This window comes from Sapajus apella, unplaced genomic scaffold (assembly GCF_009761245.1).
Source record: "Sapajus apella isolate SASKATOON/1434 unplaced genomic scaffold, GSC_monkey_1.0 scaffold7, whole genome shotgun sequence".
NCBI classification, from domain to species: domain Eukaryota; kingdom Metazoa; phylum Chordata; class Mammalia; order Primates; family Cebidae; genus Sapajus; species Sapajus apella.
The window spans coordinates 44,010,677-44,018,632 of record NW_022436947.1 but is presented as its reverse complement, the minus strand read 5'-3'; the positions used below and the strand labels follow the sequence as shown (position 1 = coordinate 44,018,632).

The following is a 7,956-nucleotide window of genomic DNA, read 5'->3' as shown; positions in this document are numbered from 1 at the left end:
GTGGGTGGATTTCAATAGGTGTTACAGGTCTCTTGATGGAAGATGAGCTGTAAACAAAGCATAGAGATAGGAAAGAAAAAGTGGTTTTAGGGAATGGTAAATGGATCAGTCACACTTGAATCACTGTTGGAAAATAGGGAAAGATCAGAATGAAAATATTGATAGGAATACGGTGATCTTGATATTGAAATTAAGGTGAACAAAATAGGATGTTGGTTATTAACATTTAATGCCTTTTTTATTAAAGCAAAACAAGGTAAATTCAAAATTAAAAGCAATCTCAAAGAACCAACTGTTCTTCTTTTATATTATTTCAGCATCTTAACCAATGCTTTTTTCCGTGAGAATACAACTATGATTACACTAATAAATATTTTGCTTCAATATTCCATGTATTTGTTCTTACATGTAATTATTTTGTCTTTGTGGTGCTCTGGTTATAGTCCATAAACTAATCATAAGAGTGAGATAGTGAAGAATAACCTTACTTTACCTACGTGTCATAAGTCAAATATTGTTAAAGCTTATTGTGGGCATTCTAATAATGATTAGTGTATGTTGTCTCCAAACATTAATGAAAAGATAAAGTAATATATGTGAATTTAAAAGGGAGAGTTTTAACAATGCACTTTAGCAGGCATTTGTTACTCCAAATTTGATCTTATCTATATGAAGCATATGCGTATAGCGTATTCTTAACATATTAACGTATTAACGTAATCATAACATAAGAAATTGAGTAGATTTTTGTTTCCTTATACTGTTATCCCAAAAAATTCAGCAGTGAAATCTTCCTAAAGATGTCTTTAGTAATGTATGCAAGCTACTCATTATGCAATAATGAGTTTGCTTAAATTACATTGGTAATAGCAATCTTTCTTCTTCTTTTTTTTTAACAAACAATCAGGAGAAAGCACGAATTCAATCCCCCATTGCCACAAATTATGCAATCGAGTTTCCCACATTTGGAGAAATCACAGGGGTCAGCACATCCAGAGTGCAATGGATAAGCCTTGCCCTGGGAAAACCACCTGCATGATCATGGTATCTCCCCTGCCAGGTAAGTATGCAATTTTTCTTCTTAAATCTGTGTGTTCACAAAAAAACAAGAATAGCTATCAAAGACTACCACAATTATCACTATGAGTGGCCCTACAAAGAACACTACAAAAAATTTTTGCAAGTTTTTAGATCTACAATAGAAAGGACAAAATGTTTAAATAAAATGCCTTGCCAAATTTCAGTTTTGATTTTTAAAAAAATAAAGAGAGGGAGGGAGGAAAAGAGAGAGGAAAGGAGGAAGGAAAAGAAAGAGGGAGGAAGAGTGAAAGAGATACAAAAACATTTTTTGTTTTTTAATCTATTTTGCCATTGATGTCAACATTTCTTCAAATTATAGATTTTTCTCACCTTTAAGTGACAAAAAGCTGAAACAGGATGTAAAATTTATATTTCATAAAGGAAAATTTATTTCTTTTATTTCTCTGAGCTTAGTTTCAGGGTCAGCTTGGGACCTCTGAGAAGTTGATACCAAGTTTGGATTTGTCATGCAAATCCCGCGTATGGAGGGAAATACCTGTAAAGGATAAAGGAAGGCGTAGGTAGCCTTCAGATAGATGTGTGCATAATGCCTAACACTGGACACCAGGAGAGAGAGAGAGAAAAAAAAAAGACAGTTGAATAGGAAGAACTTCATATTGCAATGCAGTTCTTAGAAAGTCTTGGTGAGGTTTTGAGCAGTTTGCCCTATAGAGGAGTCCTAGGTACAGACAGAAATGAGCCAGCTCTACTACTGCTGCTTTGCACAGCTAATGGCCAAGAGCTACCCAGTGGAAGTGTGGCCTCAGCAGTGTGGTCTTGAGTACTCCGCAGAAGGTGAAGATATAGCCAATGGAGGCTGTCAGCCAGCCAAGCTCCTTGCAGCAGGCTCTCTTGAAGGGAGTTCTGAGCAATGCAACTTCAAAGCCCCACATCTTCTTTTAGCGTTTCTTCTATTTTCTCTTATTTTTTTCTCTTTATGTTGTGGCAGCACCAGTGAATAAGAAATATTGTTTTCCTGTTTCTATCTTTCTGATTATTTATAACACCCACCCTCTTTGGTTCAGTGTTGATTTATTTTATAACATAATAGTCCCCCCAGCCAAAAAGAGGTATATCATGGAAGTAATACTTTGGACTTCTTACTCATTTAACTCTGGCAATTTGGTGGCTAGTTTAAGGCTATTAGAGAAATGTGACTGATTCACAGTTTTTAAACCTTTGCTTCTTATGCCTCGGCAGAATCCTAACGTGTATATTTGTTACCACACACCTGTGGGAAGCAAATAGAGACTAACTATAGTTGAAATTCCCTTAGCTTTTATAATTACAGAGAATCTCATCCACAAAGTTGAAATCATTTTACCTTCATTAAGTTAAAATTCTCTAACTTAGTGACCACATGATATAGTATGACCAAAGATTGTAGCGAGCTATACAGCTGACAAGGCCGGCTTTATGAAGAACTGTAAAAGAATGTTGATTTGGTGAATAGCTGCAGTTTGTTGTGGAGACTTCAATTTTATGTAAAAGGAAAAATGCATTAAAAAAGAATTTATTACATCAGAGTTCTTGACCAAGGACAATGAAAAATCTTGCTAGACTTAATGGAGAAGTCTATGAAGGTTAAAATACCCATTTAAATAATTTGGGGTAATTTGATTTTCAACCATAGGAAAAGAACAAAATACAGTTTAGTAGCTATCAAAGAGGTTAGCACTGAGATTTGAGTAAAACTCCACAAAAATATTGAAGCAAAAACATTAGGTGCATATCTCTGGAGTTTTACAATTGTTAGACATAGCAGATGAGAGTAGAAATATGATCATTGCTGGATGGATGATTCAGAGACGTGTGCTATGCATATTCAAAAGGACAGAGTCACAGAGGAAATCACTAGCATCTAGTTGGCAAATGGTGTAAATTTTTCAAGAAAAGCATGTTCATACATAACATATGTATGTCTTCATAAGTACAATATCCACAGAGGCATAGCCCATAATTCAGAGACCATATTGGCACACTAACATGGCCTCTACCATGAAATGGTGGTATCTTTTATACAACCACTAGAATCAGTAGTAGGTGTATAAAAAATAAAGCACAAGAAAGTAATCAAATAAATGTTTGAATTGATTGTTTTGTTGAAAGAGGTATGACATAAATGTGTGTAGTTTCATAGATCTCTATGTAGATTTTTCTGTCTTATTTTTTATTTCTTTATCATTATAAGAGACTAAATATGTTATTCTGATCAGTGGAAGGGCACATAAAGTATTTATTGGTCTTTTTTTACTGTAAGTAAAACGATTTAGGCAGAAAAGATAAATAATACTTCAGCAATCCACAGGGGATTATATTCAAGTGAACCTGAGGGCAGGGATGCAGTCAGACTTCAGGAGTGAACTGGAACCAGGAATCTGAATGTCAGCATAACCCAGTCTTGCCTGTTCCCCTTTCTATGATGTGGCTTCTTTCTTCTCTTGGTACACGTGCAGCTTTTTTGATTATTTGCCAACATGGCAGAATGAAGCTGTCCAGAGTTCTCAGGTTTTCATCTTCTCCATTCAGGAGACCAGCAACATTAAAAGTAAACATTAAAATTAGATTGTTTTGGTCTCAATTCCAAATTCTTGGTGGAGGAAGTATATCCAGGACTTAAGTCAGCTATATGGCCCTAGCCAGGAGGAGCAGAGTTTTGCTGCATTTTCACAGTTGTTCCCACTGTAAAAATGTGATAGAAGATGTTAAGGAAAAGCAAAACTTCACAAAACTTAGGAGCTTGGATAGGTAAAACCATAAAAGCCTACTATATTATACTAGAAAATACATTAACCTTTTATTAGGAGATGTCTGACTAGTTTTGTTTCTGACATTAACTAATTCAGTGATCTTATCTGAACCACCTAGACCCTCAGTTTTCTCATCAGAAAGAAAAAAAAAAAAAGCTTCCTATATTTCCAAAGCCGATAAAAGCCTTAAATCTCATAAATTTACTTACCCTTTTCCTAGTTCAGCCAAAGGAAGTTATTGGAGTACTCACCAATGGAGATTCAACAAATGAATGTATTACAATAAAAATGTCAAGACTTGGAAAGATCTGCTGTAAGTTCCATAAGTACCCATAGGTAGTCATCAACCAGGAAGTGTTCCCTACCTCTCAGGAAAATCTTCAGAACTGAGATGATTCAAATCTCACCCCTCCTTCTTCCACTGAAATAATAATAAAGTGTTCCATTAGCATCTTATCTGCACCTGTCAGTATTAATACACAAAGTCTGCAACCATCCAAAACTTGGAACTAAGAAATTTGTACTCATTCTCACAAATGAAAACGTTATGCTTTCAAGATTTCAATATTTTTTAATGGCCCTGATTGGCTTTATTTTTAGCTTCAAGATTTACATTTTTTTAACTCTAAGTTCTGGTACATGTCAGGTTTATTATATAGGTAACTTGTGTCACAGGGGTTTGTTGTACATATTATTTAATCACCCATATATTAAACCTAGTAGCCATTAGTTTTTTTTTCTGATGCTCTCCTTCCTCCCAACATGCACCTTTTTGTAAGCCTCAGTATCTATTGTATCCCTTTTTGTGTCCATGTGTTCTCATCATTTAAGTCCTACTTACAAGTGGGAACACGCAGAATTTGGTTTTCTGTTCCCATGTTAGTTTTCTAAGGATAATGGCCTCCAGTTCCAACCATGTTCCTGCAAAGAATATGATTTCATTCTTTTTTATGGCTGCATAGTATTCCATGGTGTATATGTACTACATTTTCTTTATCCAGCCTCCCACTGATGGGCATTTGAGTTGATTCCATGTCTTTGCTATTGTGAAGAGTACTGTAATAAACATAGACATGCATGTGTCTTTATGATAGAACACTTTATGTTCCTTTGGGTATATAGCCAGTAATGGGATAGCTGGGTTGAATTGTATTTCTGTTTTTAGGTCCTTGAGGAATTGCCACACTGTTTGATACAAAGGCTGAACTAATTTACACTCGCACTAACAGTGTATAAGCATTCCTTTTTCTCTGATACCTTTCCAGCCCTGTTATTTTTTTTTACTTTTAATAGTAGACATTCTGACTGGTGTAAGATGGTGTCTCATTGTGTTCTTGACCACTTCCATTTCTCTAATGATCAGTGATTTAAGCTTTTTTTCACATGCTGTTGATCACACATGTCTTCTTTTGAAATGCATCTGTTCATGACTGTTGCCCACTTTTTAATGGGGTTGATTTTTCTTGTTAACTTATTTAAGTTCCTTAGAAATGCTAGATATTAGAACTTTGTCAGATATATATTTTGCAAAATATTTCTCCCATTCTGCAAGTTGTCTGTTCACTCTGTTGATATCTCCTTTTTGCTGTGCAGAGCTGTTACATTTAATTAGATCCCATATGTCAATGTTTGCTTTTGTTGCACTTGTTTTGGCCTCTGTCATGAAATCTTTCCCCATTCCTATGTCCCAAATTGTATTGTCTAGGTTGTCTCCCAGGATTTTATGGTTTTGGATTTCACATTTACATCTTTAATCTGTCTTGTGTTAATTTTTGTATATTGTATAATGAAGGGGTCCATCTTCGATCTTCTGCATATACCTGGCCAGTTATCCCAGTACCATTTATTTAATAGGGAGTCCTTTTCCCATTGCTTGTTTTTGTCTACTTTGTCAAAGATTAGATAGTTGTAGGTGTGCAGCCTTATTTCTGAGCTCTCTATTCTGTTTCATTGGTCTGTGTGTCTGTTTTGATACCAGTATCATACTGTTTTGGTTACTATAGCCCTGTAGTATAGTTAACTAAAAATATATGTATCTAACATTTGTAGGTCCCAAACCTATGACTCTCCAGGTCTTATATAGGCCAAAAAACCATTTGTGAAAATCGTAAGTCAACTACCATCATTCATGTGTACTAATCACTGTTTTCAAGATTGTATAATCTATTCCCTCATTTTGAAAGCTGGGAATTTCATTGCTTATCATTACATTGTCTCAATTTAAAGAATTAACTTTGAGATAAATGATGTTATTTTAATACAAAGGAAGGAAAACCTGAGCAATTTTTTCCATGTAGAAATAGAAAATGGAATAAAGCTAACATAACCTTGAGCCCCATCGCGTTTCCCACATAAGATGCAGTCTAGATGCCATAATTGATCTTTAAAAGAAAGACTTTTTCCTGTCAAAGATTAACCCTGAATTCCAGTCTTTCTTTATTTCACATGTGCCATTCCTACACAATGCAGATGAACCCAAATAAATATTGATGTGTGTTATAATCTCAGGACACAAGTTATATGCTCAGCTGTTAATTCTTCAATACACACTGAGATTGTTCATTGAACTCAAAAGAATTTAAAGTAGTTCCTTCTGAGTGGCCTCTATCATTAGGTTTGTTTAAAGGCAAACATTTTCCCTTCAGTTCCAAACCATTTGATTTGTTTTCATTCACTTTCTTTATTCCTTTAATGAGTATCAATTCTGCTTCAGGAACTATGTCATATACTTCCCCATATATTTTCATTTGTTTTTTACAATACCAGTTATGAGGTGTATTATTTTACAGAATATCTAACTGACCTATTATGATTATCCTCCATTTCAATTCTATAACAGCATCCATCAGCTCAAAGTTCGGGTCATTGCACATGTGTGCCCTTTTGGTTTCTGATCAAAGTTCTGAATAGTTAATTCATCCACCAGTTTTCTAAAATGTCAACAAATATGTGTGTGTTAGATTTGATAGCCACTATATCCTGGATATTTGCCATGCTACTTATTTGATAACTTTAAAATGTTTAAGACCTCACATTTAGTTTTTAGTATTGAGAACTTGATAGCTGGCCTTCAAAATCCCTCTCTGAAGTAATCACTTGAATTAAATTATTTAGCTTGTCTTGAGAATCTGCTTGTGCTTCTGAATGCAAATGGTATAAAAATATAAGTTCAAAGCATTGTATTTTTCAATAGTCCATGTTAATGCTTGTATTCATTTGCTAGGGCCAACATAAAAACATACCAGAGAGTGAGTATTTTAAACAACAGAAATTTGCTTTGCTTTTCCATAATTCAGGAAGCTAGACTTCTAAGATCAAGGTGTTGGCAGGGTTGATTTCTTCTAAGGCCCTCTCTTCTTGGCATGTATATGGATGTCTTCTTCTATTGTCTTCCATTGGTCTTCTCTTTATGTATGTCTGTGTCCTTATCTTTTTTTATAAGGACACCAATCATATTGGAATAGAGCTCACCCATATGACCTCATTTTACCTTAAAATTATCTTTAAAAGCTCTATATACATTCTGAGATACTGTAACTTTAATATATGAATTTTGGGGGAAAAATTCATCATAACAAGGCTTATCAAATTTGAAAATGTCTTTATATTTGGAAATAAGAATCCAATTTAATTACATAAATATTTTTACAATTACATAATTTTATTTTTTTGTGATGTATAGTATGTGTGTGTATGTGTGTGTTTATGTAAATTCCTTATAGAATTACCAGTTTACTCAAATATATAAGGTTTGATATAAGAAGTAAAAACTGAGTTTTTGGAATTCATTTTAATTTTACGTAATTGTTCAAATCTGAAAAACTTTGGCAGGGCTCAGCCTTTATTAATATTAGTCATAATAACTACATAATTTTCTTGTCATTCGATATTTCTTATGTTTTTGAATTTGACTGTCATAATTTCAATGACATTTTCCATGCAAACTGTTTAGACAAGGTTTGGGCAATGTTGACCTTATTAGCAAGAGTTTCTATTGATGATTCTCCAAGTTCATAAAATTATCATAAAGGGCAGTCACTTAACAAAGGAGATTATCGGTGGGGGGGGGGGCATCTGGTAAAATGATATGTTTTTGAAACAACCCAATATCAAATTATTTCTAACT

General features: G+C 34.2%; 1 non-coding gene across 1 annotated transcript; it reads right to left on the bottom strand.

Moving 5' to 3' along the window:
* Positions 1–904: 904 nt before the first annotated feature.
* Positions 905–1,068, bottom strand: LOC116550489. The gene has a single exon (XR_004268449.1). It is a non-coding gene; the product is annotated as a U1 spliceosomal RNA (small nuclear RNA).
* Between the last annotated feature and the right edge of the window lie 6,888 nt (positions 1,069–7,956).